The sequence below is a fragment of the Diplotaxodon limnothrissa genome, linkage group LG23 (genome assembly GCF_057381915.1).
Source record: "Diplotaxodon limnothrissa isolate DT_005_m linkage group LG23, D_limnothrissa_male_GT1.1, whole genome shotgun sequence".
NCBI classification, from domain to species: Eukaryota; Metazoa; Chordata; class Actinopteri; order Cichliformes; family Cichlidae; genus Diplotaxodon; species Diplotaxodon limnothrissa.
This window is the reverse complement of record NC_140617.1, coordinates 21,343,652-21,363,797: the sequence shown is the minus strand read 5'-3', so window position 1 is coordinate 21,363,797 and position 20,146 is coordinate 21,343,652.

Genomic DNA, 20,146 nt, shown 5'->3' with positions numbered 1-20,146 from the left:
TGGTTGGTCAAACCCAGTTTGGCTGTGTAACAAATGCACCACATGTTGCAACAACCGCTCCAAGTATTGGCACAAACTGTTAAAATTACTTCCTCTTGGAGGAGAGCCAACAGTATTTATTTCGAGTAAGAGGCCTGCATATTGAAACTATATCTGCAGGAGATAACAAATGATCATTTACAAAGCTCAACCTGTCCTCCATCTACCTTTTGCTCTGTGTTTCTACAACAGGCTGACTGATTCAGTCATCCATTCAGATCCAACACAGCTTAAGAATTATAGGCCTATCTCTAAACTCCCATTACTGTCAAAAATTCTGGACAAAGCAGTTGCTGATCAACTTACTGCTTTTTTAGAAAAACGTGACATTTATGACAAATTTCAGTCTGGTTTCCGTAAGTGTCACTCAACAGAAACCGCATTAATTAAGGTCTCTAGTGACATTATGATGTCGGCTGACCCCGGAGCATCCACAGTCATGGTTTTGCTGGACTTAACATTTGCCTTTGACACTGTTGACCATACCATCCTGATTAACAGGCTCCGGGACATAGTCACTGTCAGTGTGTCCGGTCTTGCGCTGGAGTGGTTTCAGTCATACCTTTCCAACAGATCTTTTAGTGTCTTTGCAAATCAGTTTATGTCACACTCTAAGGACCTGACATGAAGGGTCCCACAGGGTTCAGTTCTGGGACCAATTCTTTTTCTCCTGTACATGTTACTCCTAGGACTTATAATTAAGCAGTTCCCTTTGTCTTATCACTTTTATGCTGATGATATTCAGCTCTACTGTTCTTTTAAGCCGATGGAAGTCCATAAAATGTCCTTTTTTCATAAAATGTTTAGCTTCCATTAAACAGTATCTTGGAGAAAACTACTTGCAGTTGAACTCTAAGAAGTTAGAAACATTAATTATTGCCCCTGAAAGCCAGATAGCTATAATCAAAAAGCATCTTGGTTCTCTTGGATCATCTGTTCACCCGAGCCTCAGGTATCTCATGTTGTTTTTGATTCTGCCATGTCTCTAGAGCAACACTCTAGATTAATTAGTAACTGCCTTTTTCAGCTATGAAATATTTCCAAACTGTGAACTTTTTTTTGTCTAAATCAGAGTTAGAAATGATTACCCATGCTTTTATTTCTTCTCACTTAGATTATTGTAAAAGTCTTTTTCTTTGTTTGAGCAAAAGAAATCTTGACCGTCTCCAGTTAGTCCAGAATGCTGCTGCAAGGCTTTTAACTAAGACACGAAAAAGAGAGCACATTACACCAGTGTTACGCTCATTACACTGGCTTCCAGTACATTTTAGAATTCATTTTAAAATCTTAGTCCTGACTTTTAAAGCTTTGAATCATGACGCTCCTGCCTATATTTCTGATCTTTTAGAACCTCACACTCCCTCTCGCAGCCTGAGATCATCTAATCAAAGGCTGTTGGTAGTTCCCTGAACATGTTTTAAAACCAGAGGTGATAGATCTTTTAGAGCGGTGGCCCTCAGGTTGTGGAATTCTCTCCCTCCATCTCTACGCTGCCTGGATTGTATTTATTCTTTTAAACATCATCTTAAGACTCACTTATTTAGACTAGCTTTTAATTAGATTTGCGCTGTATGTTTGATTGTACCGTATTATGTTTATCTGTTTTATATTATTGTGAAGCACTTTGTGTTTTTTATCCTGTGAAGAGTGCTCTATATAATCAATAAAGTAAAGTAAAGTAAAGTAAAGTCATCAGTAAGTGGATCTGCAGCAACAATGACTGAGTAACACTTCTGCTGCTCTGATTCTTGGATTGTACACACACACACACACACACACACACACACACACACACACACACACACACACACACACACACACACTGAGTGAGGACACCACCTTGAGAAAGGGTAGGATGGGGAGCTCTAGAGTTTCATAATCAGATAACTCTGTTCTTGCAATAACTGAAAGTTACTGTGACGGTCTGTGGTTGTGCAACTTTGTGCTTTTACAAATGTTACGCAACTTAGTCTATTTTTTTCTGATCTGAGCTGGTGATCTGAAATAGATCAACAGCTTTAAAAGTTATGTAACACCATGTATTGTTTTATAACTTCTAAAGTTACAATAGTGTTTTAGGACAAACCTTAAACTTCATTTTCATTTTCAAATCCAGCTGTAACATAACATTGTACAAAAAGTAGCCCGTGAGATTCCCTTAACTCTCTTATTACCCAGCAACTAAGCATCTTTTCAAGTACAGGTATACCTACACTGACAAACAGCACAAAATAGATCCAGAATTGAATAAGTGAGCAAAGAACAGTCCCGATACATTAAAAAAATAAGCAGGAGTAATCAAACATGCAGCAAATCAATCAATAGGATAATGAAGCGCAGGTGAAGACAATCAGACAGAGCAGACACAAAAGAAAGCAGTAAAACAAAGGTTTTCAGTAAAACATGAAATAACTAAAAGACAGGTAACACAGGATAATAACAGGAAAGGGACAAACATTCAGAAAAAAATTAAGAAGGTAAGAAAACAGAACAGAAGCATAAAAAAACAAGAACAATTATAAAACAGAGAAAATATGAAAACTGTGAAAAGTTGTAGAGTAGAAAAAAGGAACTATTCAAATAAAACAGAAGAATTTCAAGAGAGTAGAAATTCTCAGGTCTTTAGATCGAAGCTTAAAGGCAGTGACAACAAACAACAATGGACTCCTCACACATTGGTGAAAACTAAACACACACTGAAGTGGATGTAAATGTCAGTCGCCTTCAGCCCACATTCACAGGTCCAGCTCTGACTCCCTTAACATGAACTACAGAGCTGTTAATGAGAAAAACAAAACTGTCTTCATTACCGTCACATGGAGCTTCCCCCGGAGACCATCATCTGTAACACCGAGTTCTGGCAAGGGAGGGAGGCTAAACGTTATAATAAGGAAACACCCAAAGAGGCATTTTTGGGGGAAGTTTTGCAAAATCAGTCCATTTAAAATCTTGAAATCACTGTTTTGTTACTGAAGGTAGTTTAGTTTGAGTTGTTTTTGGCTGAGCTGTGCCCTTAATCACTGATGTGCAGGAAGCAGGATACACCACTCAAGATTTCGGTAAATCTTGGTTTATTTTCCACAAATCAACCAATCAATAAAAAAAAATAAAAAAATGTTAAAACCCACAGGAAACACAAAGAAGCAGAAAACACTGTAAATATAGATGATTTTTAGACTGTAATTCTGTTTTGTTTTCAAGTTTAATTGACTTGGAAAAAAGTCCAAATGTAACACACTAGAAGTTCATCTCTTCCAATTACAGGTATGTAGGAATATTTACAAGAATACCAAAGTTGAGAGTAACATGGGAACATTACTGTTATCCACCAAATCAATTCAACATCATAGGAAATAAATGAAAGTGTCTAAATATGTAAGGAAAGCCAGTAATGAATCTTAGAGTGTAGTTTTACAAGAACAGAGAGACCAACCATCAACTTCGAATCAGACACATTTACAATTAAAGAAGATGTTTGTTAAAATTATTTTCAATCACATGGTGGAGAGAGGCAGCACGGTGGCACGGTGGTTAGCACTGTTGCTGCACAGCAAGAAGGTCCTGAGTTCAATTCCACCATCAGGCCGGGGTCTTTCTGTGTGGAGTTTGCATGTTTCCCCCGTGTCTGTGTGGGTTCCCTCCGGGTACTCCGGCTTCCTCCCACTGTCCAAAGACATGCAGCTTGTGGGGATAGGTTAATTGGATAATCTAAATTGCCCCTAGGTGTGAATGTGTGAGTGTGAACGGTTGTCTGTCTTGTGTGTTAGCCCTGCGACAGACTGGCAACCTGTCCAGGGTGTACCCCGCCTCTCGCCCTATGACAGCTGGGATTGGCTCCAGCGACCCTGAGAGAGATTTTCTTTGTTCTTAAAACAGGAGAGTCTCGCCGTAATGTGCCTTGTAGTCAGGCTCAGGTTTTTTTTATGTGGACACTGAAGAATGAAACTAAAAAACTGGCCCTGCTGCTGCATTCCTGCTACATTTACTGACTGACTTTAAACACACTCATATTTAATAAATACACCGCATGAAAGTTTTTAGCTATTTCCCCCAAATTGATAACATTCACAAACACTAATGTTGCATGGTTTGGTAAACCATTCCAGATGATAATAGTCACATGCTTAAAATGCCCTGTCTTTGGATTTGGAGTATTGCTAAGCTTTGTACAGGGTGGGCCATTTATATGGATACACCGTAATAAAATGGGACTGGTTGGTGATATTAAAGTCCATTAGTATATGTGAGGGGGCAAACTCCTCAAGATGGTTGGTGACCATGGTGGCCATTTAGAAGTCGGCCATCTTGGATACAACTTTTGTTTTTTCAATAGGAAGAGGGCCATGTGACACATCAAACTTATTGGTAATGTCACAAGAAAAACAATGGTGTGCTTGGTTTCAACGTAACTTTATTCTTTCAGGAGTTATTTACAAGTTTCTCTTTGTTTACAGCCATTGACATGTCGAAGAGGTTAACACGTAATGAGCAGATCGAAATTGTGTTGATATCTGGTGAACGCAGTAACTGGGTCATTGCAGCAGATTTCAATGCAAGACACCCTATGAGACCACCCATCTCCCATTCTACAGTTAGCAAACTACTTGCTAAGTTTCGTGAAACTGGTTCAGTGTTGGATTTGCCAAAATGTGGACGCAAGAAAACTGTCACTAATGAAGGAACATCAGTGGCTTCATTCAGCAAGAGCCCACAGCGTAGCACTCGCCGCATGTCACTGGAGAGTGGCATTAGTCAAACATCCCTTCGGCGGATATTAGCTACTCACAAATGGCACCCTTACAAACTCCAGCTACTGCAGCATCTCAACGAGGATGACCCAGATCGGCGCACAGAATTTGCGGAATGGGCAAAACAAAAATTGGAACAGGACCCTCAGTTCACGCAGAAGATTTTGTTCAGTGATGAGGCAAACTTTTATGTGAATGGTGAAGTTAACAAACAAAACCACCGCTATTGGTCTGACACTAACCCACATTGGATGGATCCCTCCAAGACTGTTAGAACAACAAAAGTGATGGATTGGTGTGGTATATGGGGTACAACAATAGTGGGTCCATTCTTTATCAATGGAAACCTCAAGGCCACTGGATATTTGAAATTGCTACATGATGATGTGTTTCCCTCTTTATGCACTGAAGCTGGCACGTTCCCTGAGTTTTTCCAGCAAGATGGTGCACCACCACATTATGGGTGCCAGGTCCGAGCATTCCTAGATGAACAGTTTCCTGGAAAGTGGATTGGTCGTCGTGGGCCAGTTGAATGGCCCCCAAAGTCTCCCGATCTGACCCCCTTAGACTTTTATCTTTGGGGTCATCTGAAGGCAATTGTCTATGGTGTGAAGATACGAGATGTGCAGCACCTGAAACTATGGATACTGGATGCCTGTGCTGGCATTTCTCCTGCGGTGTTGCTATCAGTGTGTGAAGAGTGGGAGAAGAGGGTTGCATTGACAATCCAACACAATGGGCAGCACATTGAACACATTTTATAAATGGTCAGAAACTTGTAAATAAATGGTAAATGGCCTGTATTTGTATAGCGCTTTACTAGTCCCTAAGGACCCCAAAGCACTTTACACATCCAGTCATCCACCCATTCACACACACATTCACACACTGGTTATGGCAAGCTACATGTAGCCACAGCCACCCTGGGGCGCACTGACAGAGGCTCATGAAAGAATAAAGTTACGTTGAAACCAAGCACACCATTGTTTTTCTTGTGACATTACCAATAAGTTTGATGTGTCACATGGCCCTCTTCCTATTGAAAAAACAAAAGTTGTATCCAAGATGGCCGACTTCTAAATGGCCACCATGGTCACCACCCATCTTGAGGAGTTTGCCCCCTCACATATACTAATGTGCCACAAACAGGACTTTAATATCACAAACCATTCCCATTTTATTATGGTGTATCCATATAAATGACACACCCTGTAGAACACCTGTGCTGAAGGGTGAAATACAGCATAAGATTAATGGGTTAGTGAGGTATGTTGAGGTTAATGTTTTCTTTTTACTTGTTAGATCACCATGGCAACTAATGTTGACAGTATTTCTTTAATATAATGAGACTTAGCAAACTTAGCAAAGACACACTGAAGAAACACAACTGATGTAAAATCCAGGATAAAGAGGGTCAGTGAATGCAGTGTTGAAGGTGTGGAGGTGGATCAGAGTGTCAGAGGAGACTCCGTAGAAGGACAGAGTGCCAGCAGGACAGTCCACCTACACTGCTGCTCTTTTAGAGACAGAGGAGGAGGAGGAGATAGATGTGTATCTGTTATTGTACCTTACATAAAGAGGACCATGATCAGAGCAGCTCAGACTCCAGGACTCTCATTTTTAACAAGTACAACTTCTGATGGGATCACACATTAGTGTGTCACAGTAACATACAGCATGCAGAATCAAACTGTTGAGTTAATCACTTTACCTCTTGTTCTAGGTTTTTGGTCATGTTTCTTTGACTTCTTGTGCTCTTTTGCTCTGCCCTTCTTCTTCCTCTTCTTACTGTCTTCATCTGATGAAGTTGTACTCATGGAGGAGTCAGAACTCACATCAAAAGACCCATCAGAGGACAGTGAAGGCATGCTCAATACCTCACTGGAATCCTTCTTTTGAGAGAGCTAGTAAAACAGTTAAAAAGACAACACAGACAAAATTACTCATCAGAATGCTTATGTAAGTATTCAACCAGAGGAAATATGTGAAAAGCTATGTAATGTTTTTAAGAGTGGAATTACATGTTGCTAATTGCTCCTTTAGATAGTCCCTTTCTTTGGTGAGCTCATCAATTTTATGCTTTTGCCACTCTAGCCTCATCTTATAGATCTCCAACTCTTGTGATTTTCTTCTGTCTGCCAGCTGTGCAGTTGGGGCAACAGTCACACCTAGAGAAAATTAAAAACAAAATGAGACTTAGCTATAAATAAAATTAATAAAACAAATAAATGCACAAATACAATTATAATACCAATGTACACTTTGTAGAATTTAAATAACAGCAAAAGCATTGCAGTCATTAATAAATAGCCTACAATGGTAACATTACAAACTATATTTAGTTATGGCCAATTTGACTATAATTATATATTAACGCATTTCAAACATAGTGCATTAGATTGTATAATGTAGAGCATTTAGTGTGAATTTATATTGCATAGACATGCAGCAAAGTAGGAAGTAAGGACTGAGAAACTAAATTACAGAGAGCACAATCAAAAGTTACAGCCCAGAGTAACACCAAAGGCAATAATCCTCATTTAATCCGACTAATAAAATAAACTGCACAGTGTTTTTCCCGGTATCCAAAACTTAAATGTAGCTAAACGCTAAGTAGATGTCCTATTAGCAGCTGAAAAGCTACCTGCTAATAGGCGGTGGGTGCAATGACTGTAGAAAACATGGATGATGATGATGTGACAGCTCCCCAAAAAGTATAGGTTATAAACCCCGCCTCCTCCATGTTAGCGGATGTGTCACGGACCCGGCTCTGGACGACTCGGGGGGTCCGTGAGCAGTGTGGTTTGTTGTTGTTATTGTTATTATATTATTATTATTGTTATGATTTGGTGATGTGGGTGTTTTTCTGCACAATGCTGTGTTATTCTGTGTTCCACTCATTATATGTATAGGCAGGGTGTGGGTGTGTATATGTGTGTGTCTGCGGGTGTGGCTGGAGGATGGAGGACAGCCACCTGCAGGCCTAATGGGTGTGGCCCTGCGGGAGGACTGGCCACACCTGAAGTTCCTGCCACACACCTGTTGCTGATCAGGGCTCATCGGGGGAGCTTTAGGAGAGTGTTGGAGCTCCCACCGGCGTGGGATCATTGCGTTGTTATCCCAAGTTAGTGTGTGTCAGCGTATGACAGTGCAGTTCGTGTATGCCCGCGGGGGTCAGTGCTGACGGCTGTTTCTGTGGTTTTCCTGCAGGCGGAAGAGTGGACCAGAAAGGCAGCACGCTCGGGGTGTGCGGAAACACGACAGCGGGGAGCACAAGCACAGACGTCAGAGGGGAGCACACACACGGGAGTCTAGGGAGCAATGGGGATGTATTGTGTTTACAGCTTTCACTGTAAATAAAGTGCACTGTTTGCATTGCAGAATCCTGCGTTTTGGGTCCTCATTTCCCACATCCCCACGGTTTGTCTTGGCAATCCCTGACAGAATGATCCCACCAACCACCATGGACCCAGCAAACTCAAGAGCTGTCACGAAGGAGGGATCGCTCGCGTAGCTATGGGATTACTGCCAGAGCGTAATCCAGGCTGTAGATCCACACAAGAGACACATACAGGTAGTGTTTTTGGACAATTACCTCTCATCCACTACCTTCACCGCAAACTTTTTGGACATTAACAAACTTACGTTACTGGTCACTAGTTTAAGGGATAGCTCTAGTTTTGAATTATTTGGCTTGGGTGGCCTGAGCAAGGAAAGTCCGGCTGCTCTCCTAGAGGCTCTAGCCGCCTGGTTTTTCATGCATCGGCGGTGGGCTTTCCCGTTGATGCTTGCGGCACAATTGCTTGACCCTCCATTACAGAAGAGATGTCGCCCTCGCCATCATCACCCCATTACGCCTCCACCCACTCCTGCGGTTTTGGCCCAGTCAGCCTGCTCATTACCGCAGTGGGTAAACCAGACTCAATTGTTTCAATAAATCCTGTCATTGAAAATCAAAACACAGATGAACAGCAGAGGACGGTTTCCATACACACGGCCCCGCCTTCACGGAGGAGAAGGCGTCCTCGCAAGCAGCGTTCAGCCATATCTACACTCGCTCCTGTGCTTGTTGAAGATTCAGGACCAGCGGCTCTGGACGCCACAGTGAGTAAAATGGACTCTGCCAGGGTTGTAAATTCCCTCCCTGTGAACATGGAAATAGAGACTATAGCCGCTACGGCAATTAACAATGGAGAAACTGTGAAAGGTGTAACTGAAACCCCAGTGGAGATTTTTGGACCACCGACACATGAATGTGGCCTGAGTCCTAATTCTGGGGCAGAATTTTGCATAGTCAGCCCTGAAGTAGTTAGCTCAGAGTCGGTGGGGTCAGACACTGTTTGCTTTACCTCCAAACACTCAGAGAATGTTCACTCTGAGACTGTGAGCTTGGAGCTAGGGAGCTCAGAGCATGCAGACCCAGATGACTTTTTGGCCCAGTCTGGCCACATGGAGACGGAGGTTCTCCCCAGGGCTTCCCCAGAGGCCGAACTGGAGGCCTCAGATGCTTCTGGACCCCTGGAATTTGTTGAGCCAGCTGTAACATTATCATCCTCTCCACCCTTTGCACACATCCTCTCCAACCCTTTGGTCCTGGCGTTGCAGTAAACGCCAGGACCGCCTCCTACAACGCTGGTCTCGCCACTGGCGATATGAGCGCCTACAAAGCGGCCTCATACGGCGTGCGGCGCGTGGTGATAGATGCCAAACGCCGGTAATGGGAACGTGTGGAGTCCCACTTCCACCAGGGCGACACACGGAGTATGTGGCACGGACTACGCACCATTACGGACTACAAAGCCAGGGACACTGCGCCGATCAACGCCGACTCTGCATTCACCAACGAGCTGAATCAGTTCTACGCCCGTTTCGAGGTTAGCCAGGCGGCTAATGCTATCTACCGCCTGACTACCGAGGACAGTGACGTCATCAGCGAGAGACCGGTGACCAGCATCGCGGAGCATGACGTCCGAGCGGCACTGAGGAGAGTGAACACAAGGAAAGCGGCGGGGCCAGACGGCATCACCGGCCGTCTGCTGCGCTGCTGTGCTGACCAGCTAGCAGGTGTGTTCACTTACATCTTCAACGAGTCCCTGGCGAAGTCTGTGGTCCCCACATGCTTCAAAAGATACACCATCATCCCTGTGCCCAAGAACAGCAAACCCTCATCCCTGAACGATTACCGGCCAGTTGCACTGCCCTCGGTAGTAATGAAGGTGTTTGAGAGGCTGCTGAAGAACATCATCTCCTCCTCCATCCCAGACACCACAGATCCGCTGCAGTTCGCCTACAGATCCAACAGATCCACAGAGGATGCCATCGCCCACGTCCTACACACCACTCTCAGCCATGTGGACAAGAAACAGGGTAACTATGTGCGAATGCTGTTTGTTGATTACAGTTCAGCGTTTAACACAATAGTGCCCTGCAGACTGTTCACAAAGCTGAGGGATCTGGGACTTAACAGCCGTCTGTGTGCATGGGTGTTGGACTTCCTCACTGGCAGAACTCAGGTGGTGAGGGTGGGCAGGTGCTTCTCCAACAGCATCACCATCAACACAGGAGCACCTCAGGGATGTGTCCTCTCGCCACTGCTCTACTCCCTCTACACTTCAGACTGTGTGGCCACCCATGGCTCCAACACCATTGTGAAGTTTGCTGACGACACAGTGGTGTTGGGTGCCATCTCCAACAACGATGAGACGGCCTACATGGATGAAGTGAAGAATCTGGCATCGTGGTGCCAGGACAACCACCTCCAGCTGAACGTCAGCAAGACCAAGGAGCTGGTGGTGGACTTCAGAAGGGGTCAGCACAGAGACTACAAGCCCATTATCATCAATGGAGCTCCAGTGGAGAGGGTGCAGTCCTTCAAGTATCTTGGTGTCCACATCTCCTCAGACCTGACATGGGCTGCCCACATTCAGGTCCAGACCAAAAAGGCTAGGCAGCGCCTGTATCACCTACGACAACTGAGGAAGTTCAGGGTCTCTCCAAAGATCCTCAGGATTTTCTATACAGGCGCTGTGGAGAGCATCCTCACACAGAACATGACATCGTGGTTTGGGAACAGCTGTGTGAAGGACCAAAAAGCTCTCCAGAGAGTGATCCGTACAGCAGAATGCTGCTGCAGGATTGCTCTCCCCCCGCTTCAGGACACCTACACCAGGAGATGCCGGACTAGAGCAGCGCAGATACTGAAGGACCCGTCCCATCCTGGCAACAAACTGTTCCAACTTCTGCAATCTGGTAGAAGGTTCTGCATCATCCGGGCAAGGACAGAGAGACTCAAGAGGAGCTTCTATCCCCAAGCCATCCGGGCCCTAAACACACACACCCGCCCTCTCACATCATCTATAATTGACTGAGACAGGACTCTTCCAGACACTAAACCAAGGCACAATGTACATTTCAAATTCCTTTAATTTTAAATATGTCTATATTGTCTATCCTGTAAAATAGTCAGATGTCTATTCTTATTAATGTACAGAATTCACCTGCTTGCTGCTACTACTGCACATTCACCCAATGTATATACTATATATATATATATATATACATATATATATATAATGTTCTTCCTCTACACCCCCCCCCCCCCCCCCCCCCCCCCCAATTTTTTGCACATGTCGAGGAGCGTGTCAGGCTACATTTCACTGTGTGTTATACTTGTATAACTATGCATGTGACAAATAAAGAACCTTGAACCTTGAACCTTTCATGTTAGCCATATCACCCTCAACTCAGTCTGCTGCTCAGCGTCTAGTTCAGCTGTCATCTGTTCCACCATCCACATCCACTACTCTGCCACCACATCCACCGCCTGCTGCTGCCGTGTCACCGCATCACCGCCAGATGAGGAGCTCAGTGTGCTGGAGCAGGAGCTCGGCGAGCGGGAGGAGCACACACCGTCGGTAGAGGAGCTCGGCGAGCGGGAGGAGCACGCTCCGCCGGCAGTGGAGTTCACCAAGCCTGAGGAGCCTGTGTTGGCCTCGGATGAGCTCAGCAAGTCAGAGGGACCAGCACGGTCACCACGTCTACGTCCGGCGCGGCCACGTCCTGCATGGCCAGCACGTTATGGATCGTGTGTCATGTTACATTGTGGCTCACCGGAGCGGCAGCACCGCTGCTGCCGGACCCATGGCAGGCTGCCAGAGCTGCGCCGCCGCTGCCACCATTGGACGTGTGGCCGCTCTTCAGAGGTGTAGCACCACCGGCATTGGATCTGTGGCAGGCCACCGGAACCGTTACGCCGCTGCTGCCAGACCCGTGGCAGACCACCAGAGATGCAGCGCTGCCGCCACTGGATCAGTGGCACCAGAACCTTAGCTAAGGACGGTAGTTAAAGAAGCCACATGTGCTGTCAGTGAAAGCTGCAGCTGTTTTATTGATAAAGTTAAAGACAAAAAGTCAAAAGGATTAATCATCCATGTAACTGTGTCACTATATATCAGCATTAACAGGACCTCAGTTTGGTGTTACAGAGCTGCTGATCTCAGACCTGCACAGATTCTGTTTTAAACACTTGATGTACTCCGCTGCATGAAGAGCACATTTCATTTTCTCTGACACAATTAAATAAAACCTGATGAAGGTCAAAGGTTGTCACTTGTATGTCAAACTACAAACTGGTGATCTGGAATTCTTTCACAGTTTTCTGCAGATAGTGTGTTATTTACCATAAAGTGATTCAGAGTTATTCTTACCAGGGTAACCAGAGAGGATAATATATTTTAAATATATAACTTTCTACAGGACTAAATATAATATCTTTATGTAAAAGTCCGGAGCCTCTGGGGAGTATCCGAGTATTTATAACATTACACAAACCAAAGGTCTCCATCACAGTGTTTATGAAATGCTGGGTTTATCTATCTTCTGGAGCAGGCCTACGAAGGAGTGCTGAAGATTTCCCTGTGTGGGAGCTGCTGGTGAAGATCATGAGTCCTGCTTGATCAATGCGATGAGCTTCTGTCTTCCTGGTGTTTCTTAAATGAAGCCTCTCTCAGTGGGTCAACAGAACTTCTGGCACAGGACAGCTGTGATGAAAGAAAGTGAAGAAGTTTCTCCAAACCTCTGGACCCAGGAAACCCAGCTTAGTCCTCATGGTCTCTCTCACTAGTTTCTCCCCAGGGTGAATTTAGCTGTTGATATAATATGGACTCTATTATTAATAAATGAAAAGAACAAATTAGACTACACTACTGAAACCTTCTGCTACTGTTTTTAAAGATTCCATGTTACCAGGCTGTAGACGGCTCTGAAGATTTAAACAGTTTTAGATCCATTACACTCACAGTCTTAAATGTTAAAGTCTTAAAGGACAGCATTATATTTTTGATATTAATAGTAACTCTGGGCCTCTGTGGAGTGTGCAGCTGATCTCATCGCTGTCTAAAAATGGATAACAACACCTAAGAAGTGCTGACTTATTCAATAATAGGTGTGCAGCATCGCTAACTAGCTAGCAACAAGCCTCCAACACAGTACATATCCTAGTGGGTAATCTAGCAAACGAATTAACAACAGAGTGATTTTAGATATTTTAGAACTATAAGATGATAAGCTGTGTGTCTTTTTTATAACAGTGAATTATTAGTTGTATTTATCTTAATTAAACGAGTCGTCAGTCGTGGTAAACCCATCAGCAAAAAACTGGAGCAGACAGGCTACGTAAAAAGTGTAGGGGGGCGTATTTGCGGTCATGTCCAGCGGGTGTGTGGGTGCCGGGAGCGTGACTCAGTCGCTCCACCTCAAGTCACTACCGCGCAGAATCTGGCTCCAAAAATGCAAGATGACAGCCTCCACAAGAGGGATATTTTGGCTTCATTTTTGCACAATGGGAGGAGGTGCTGTCGTGTCGTCCATGTTTTCTACAGTCATTGGTCTAAAATGGAGGTTGTTGACGGTAATGGCTCTGGTGCGGCTAGTTAGCCATGGTAAATGCTGATAATCACATGGCTACCGGCGAAAATAACGGAGGAAATCAGGACGGTAAGCCAATTTCTGTCTTAGCGCATTTGCGCTGCTATGTGTTTTTGTGATCTTTTTTGCGGCTCATTCTGTGAATTTTGGTCAGAGTGTGCTGAAATTTGGTGTTTGGAATTGGTGATAGCTCTGGAACATAACCAGCCTTTCTTTAGCCGGTTAGATGAAGTCTAAAGAATTTCTGGTACGGTTTTGTTGTTAAGCGGACCTGTGCGCATTTACGTAACTGCTCGTTTAATCTAGCTTGTTTTCGTTGTGTTTGGTGGTTGTAGAAAGGGTTTATATGAGATTTTAGCAAAGAGTCAGAGGTTTCTGTGGATACCACACATGTCGGGACTTATATTTCTGATCCCGTGTTATAATCGATTAAACGTGATCTCCTCCTTTTTCCCCCCGGTACCGGGGCCGTGGGGCTTAAGTGAACATGAACTGATGGAATCCATGAATATGAAACATGTTTCTCAATAAAAGAGACAGACATGTACAGACTGAACTAGCTGAACTATCTGAACTATAGAGCAAAACAATAAGCTAACATGGGCATAACTTTAGTAAAGAATTCATCTCAGACAGCACCCTCCAAAGGACTGTAGCATCAGTGATGGGAAGAGGGAGGTTACAGATGGCCGAGAGGCAGTCATGGAGCATGTGCATTTTCAGGTGGTTGTTTTCATGTCTGCTGACAGCCAAGCAAACACTTCAAAAGCAGGACATTCAGAGTTGGAGAGTCAACCACATGCAGTACAGTGAATTTTGTGTAAAAATGTACTCAAGGTCTCTGCTGGCTTCATGCAACCATTTAGCTAATGCTAGCCAAGTTAGCTAAGACTAAAATGTTTAGACCACGGTGTTCTGTTGCTGATGGCCCTTTGTAAGATAAAGTAAGCTGTTATGTGAAAGTTTATGGTAAAATATTCCATGTCATCATCTAAACGTCTGACTCTGTCTTATTGTTTCATTGCATAGTTAATTGTTGTTTTCACTTTCTTCTCACAGTCAACCATCCACATGTGAGGCTTTCTAGGAGCAAATTGAAAATCAAGGCTGCAGTAACATAAATGGTATAGGCAAGTCTGTCCTTCACCCCCTATGTTTCTCCATCTTTCCCCCTCAGAAACAATGCTGTTTAGGAGCTTAAAAATGTTTACAAGTTCTAACAGTGAATCACTCAGAATACAGATTTTTCCCCCATTGTTTATATTAGAAGTAATTACTATTATTATGCTATAGCTATTATGGTGCTTACAGGTGTAATAGTGTATAGTGCTATATAAACTAGATAACTCACATAAAACTTTTTCTTTGCATTCCTTTTTGCTACAAAGCTCTCATTTCTTGTCATCTTGATATTATAAATCAGCCACACCCCTAATCAGTTTACTGGAGCCAATCCCAGCTATCATAGGGTGATAGGTGGGGTACACCCTGGACAGGTCATCAGTCTGTCACAGGGCTAACACACAGAAACAGACAACCATTGACACCTATGGGCAATGTAGAATTAGAATTTTATTATTATAAACTTTAAGTAATTTCAAACCCCTTGTAGTCCCACACTTGGGATATTTTGTCTTCTGCATTTAACCCATTCACTCGGTGAATCAGTGGGCAGCTACCAATCCAGCACCCGGGGAACAGTGTGTACCTTGTACGGTGGATTTGAAACCCCGACCTTCTGATTATGGGGGAACCACTCCACCTACTGAGCTATCCCTGCTCCCTGCTTTGCTGATTATTTTAATTATACTTAAATTTCGAGGAATTCCCCTGTAAAAAGGTACACTTCAACCACAGCAAGATCCTTGTTAACTTAATTCAGTACAAAGGACTAGATGTTACAGTCCCTGATAATGCATTGCTTTAGATGGAGAGCCTTTTGAGGGATGACTGTTTGGCAGCAGCACACATTGTTGTGTGCCTCAACTTTTGGTCTTTTACCCAGGCTAATCTGCCATTTTCCTTCCTTGGTCAGGTTTAGGGATTAGAGATCTGATCTAGATTATAATTGTAAAATTTGGGACACATCGTCAGTAGTGGACCTTGGATTCATCGGGTGTTTCGGCCATTATCACTAGACACCCTCATCAAGGAGGCCCTGCCAGGGCTGATCAGGCCCTGGAGTGTGTCACTGGTTTATGTTAAATTGTTATTTCTCTTCTTCTTTTTTCTGTTTAGTTTCCTACAGTTTATTTTCTATCTATTCACTGCAACTGAGAAATAATACTTACCACGTTAGCATTTATGGAGCCTAGCTTCTTTAAAGGGATAGAAAAGGTGATAGAGAAAAGTAAGACAAAAGGGACAAGATAGGAGAGAGCAGAGAGGAGAGCCAGAAGGGGGGCGCCCGATATGGCTTCCCACACCTCCCCGCCGGATCGGGCTGTACACTCTACCTCCCCACTGCCTCCCAGAAAAGGGAAGAAGAGCAGAGGGGAGAAGAGCAGAATATTTCTTTTGTCTCGCGGTTAGCTGACTGCCTTAGCTGCCCGAGTGATGTCAGCCCTTTTTAACCATAGCCAGTAACTGGTCCTCTCAGCAGTGTTAGCTAGTTCTCTTATGGCCTGCCATTGCGCCTGTCCTCTGATCCCAATCTCTCTAAAGCTGGACATACACTGTTCGATTTTTTCAGTCGCGTTATTCAGCTATTCTGCTCAAACTGCACGATTGACTCGCAGGGGTTAGAAGTTCGCAGGTCACGATGCAGGGTCTCACACTATACGGCCCGATGCTCTGATGCGACCTGAGTGCTCACACTGTGCGTCCTTAAAATGAAGGTTATAACAGAAAATCTGTCGCTCACTCTCCCTTTCTCTCCCTCGCTGTCTTTCACTCACACAGAGACACCACCACCATCAACTTTGCTAAATTGCTAATGAAAAACATTGATCATGCAGTTGTGATTGAGCAGCAACAACTATTTTCACAGTTGTTGTGATAATTTTGTGAGGCCACATCGAAAAGGCTCAGATGAGCTTTCCAAAGTTCTACAAGTTGTGCTTCCATCGCTTGTGCCCAGATCACATGCTGCACTGCTGTGCTACTCCGTCTTTTTCGCCGACATTTATGTGTTTGTGCGTGCGCAGTGTGAGCGGCTGCAGTGACACCCTTACGACGGTCGGGAGGATTTCAAACAGAGACCAAGCGATTAATGATCGGGAGCTGGTCGTAAGGTGTTAATTGCTTCTCGTTACCCCATATATACTACACGATGCACGACGAAGACCAAACTTGGGCCGATCACCAAAACGGTCGCACGACTCAAAAATCGGCTCGAAATGGGCCAAAAATCGCACAGTGTAAGCCCAGCATAAGCATTTTTGGTGTTGTACTGGCAACAAAGCCCCTGCACCCCACTTCCACCGGGTGCACCTTGATGTTCCAGCCTCTATCCTCTACCTCAGCTGCCAAGTTGGCATACCGCAGCTTCTTACACTCAAATGCTTCCTTAATTGCTTCCTCACATGGTACCGTCAGCTCAATGACGTACGCAAGATTTCAGGAGTTAGACCAGAGGACGAGGTCTGGTCGCAGAGTTGTTGTTTCGATCTCTGTGGGAAAAATTAGCCTCTGATCCAAGTCCACTTGCATCTGCCAATCCCTGGCAACCTTCAGCGGGCCCAGGTCTGGGGTTGAGGGGCTTGTCCTCGGCTTGGCTCCTTCCCGGGCAAATGTTGATGAAAACTGACGCTCCTCTTGATTCATGAAAGGTGAGCGTTAATGGATTTTCTTTTGCACTCAAATTTCTCAGCTAGACACCTGAGAACCTGGTTGTGTCTCCATGTGTATCTGCCCTGAGTAAGGCTATAATAAATAATCAAGATTTATTTGTGACTAATATGATTTTGAATGTTGATTATATTAGCTTGGATGATCCAAATCATTGTTGATCTGATTTATTTATTTCACAGTTTAAATGGTGAAGATTTTGCAACAGCTAAAATTTGACAATAAGGTAACTTATGATTTAGGACAACTCAGTTTACTCACATTAGATATTGTGTCATTGCAGTTGTTGAGAGAGATTAAGAACACCTTCAGAGATCATTTCGAACCACTACACCAACATCCAGAGTTTTAGTGTAGGTTTTGGAAAATTTCCTGTGTCTGCATTGGTGTTCTTCAGGTCAGTCAGTGCAGAGATGTAGTAGGCAAACTGGGAGCTCTGTAAAGTGACCATGAAAGATTACCTGTATATTGTCTGTGATGGAATACCTTCTCATAGAGTGCACATGTGCCTCTCACCCAGTGAACTCACACATTTCAAATCAGATGAAAATGTGAAGTGATGCTGGTAAAATCACGGGCAAAATACAGATAATGTGCACAACTTTCAAATAAGCAAGAGCAGTTCTTTAGGACATTTAAATTGTCATTCTATGATTACCAGAAGGTGAATCATATTATCAAATACAGTGAAGACTATTGTATGTGTGCATGCATACAAGATTACACACAAAGCATCACATTTGAGTTTTTTTATTTTATTTGCAATTTCCATTTTTATTTAGTTTTACATTTTGTTTATTGGTGGTTCAGTTTTTAGCACTGCCACCGAAAACCAAGAACGTCCTGGGGTTCAGATCCACCAACTATCTATTGCCCCTCAGTGCGGAGGTAAACTTTGCAATACATTTTTAGTTTTGTAAATATAAAATAATCTTTTGCTTTTTGTATTTGTCTAAAGTTTAGCTATACTTCACTGTACTTACAAAACGTTGCACATGCATTCTGGTATAATTGCAATAGCAGATAGGTAATGTGCAGTGCATTTGGATCTTAAGAGGTGTTTTTGAAAGAATGTCTTACATTGACGTTGCCTTTCGTCATAAAAGATCTTGCTATAAAGCATTAATTCATGAATTACATTATTCATTATGAAATACATGGGACTGTGTAATCATCACTGGGTGTGTCATTTCTGTTTTAGTTAGTGTTATTTCAGGTTTCAGTTTTATTTTATACTGTTTTCCTGCAGGTGACCACAATGCGGCAACAAGACTGAATTAAGACTAGAAACCTGCACCATCATCTCATCTTTGCAGCTCTCAGTTTGGAAAGTAGACCTACACAATTGTCTCAAAGGTAAAATCTTCTGTTGGATAATTTATTAGTGTGCATAGCCTCCTCTGTTAGTTTTTAACAAACAGATGACACGTCAGTTGTCAGCAGAAGTGAAGAGAGGACAAAATGTAAAAGTTGAGAACTTCAGAATCTGAGGTTTGTCCATATTTGTAGAGGGACAGATCAGATTTAATTTTGTTTATATCATGCTCAGTCTTTCAAAACAAGAAAAGGCAGGATTCATACTGATTCCACAAAAAGACACAAATGTGAAATTACCTAGCTAACATGTTAGAGAGCTACAAGATGAAAATTATATGTGAAGAGATCTGCTTTTTTAAAATATAGCTACATGCTTGTATTTACATCTGTGACCATCTGAGGGCAGTAAGCACTCATTAATCAGTTCCTCTTTACTGACATCAGTGTTTCTCTCAGTTTAATAATATCCGTTTTCAAATATGCAGTGTTATCACACTGATTAAGTTCATTATTCCAACACTGAAATGAACTTCATCATCTCAGCTGAACTGAACTTCAGAGTAACACAGCATACTGAGGCTACATCCACACGTACATGGGTATTTTTGAAAACTGAGATTTTCAGCTTTTGTTTTTAAAAAAAAATCCTGTCCACATGTAAACGCAAAAATGAAGGAAAATGCTGCTAGGAACATGCCAAAGCAACAGGAGATATATTGCTAACCGTGTAGAAATGTTGGCCAATCAAAAGTCTAGAAGCCTGGGTGGGAAAGAGTAAAAAAAGATGGCGCATAGAAGCAGAACTGAGTCCTATGTGTGGAGGCACAGTAACTGTGTGTGTATATGTAAGCATTTAAACACTGCAGAGAGTAAAATTAACAGTAACAGTATTTTGTCTAAGTCTGCCATCGTAGAAATCCATTTCACCGAAACAATAATGTGGCGCACAGTGTGACGTCAAAAAAGGCGCAATCCTTTGACGCTGCGTTTTCTCTGTTTTCCGCGTCCACACGCAAACACAAAAACTGAGTTTTCGAAAATCTCCACCCTGGCAGGAGCTTTTAAAAATCTCAGTTTTCAGTGCCGTTTACGTGTGGACGAAAGGTGCAAACGCATAGAAAAATCTGCGTTTTCAAAAATACACGGGTACGTGTGGACCTAGGCTGATATTCAACGTGAAGCTTTGACAGAAAAACAGTTTAAAACATCAACTGATTGAATCCATGAATCTAAAACTGTGTTTCTGAGTGAAAAAACAGACATGTATAGACTGAACTATCTGTTCAACAATCAGAGTTTTACAGGACACTAACAAGACACTCTTTAAA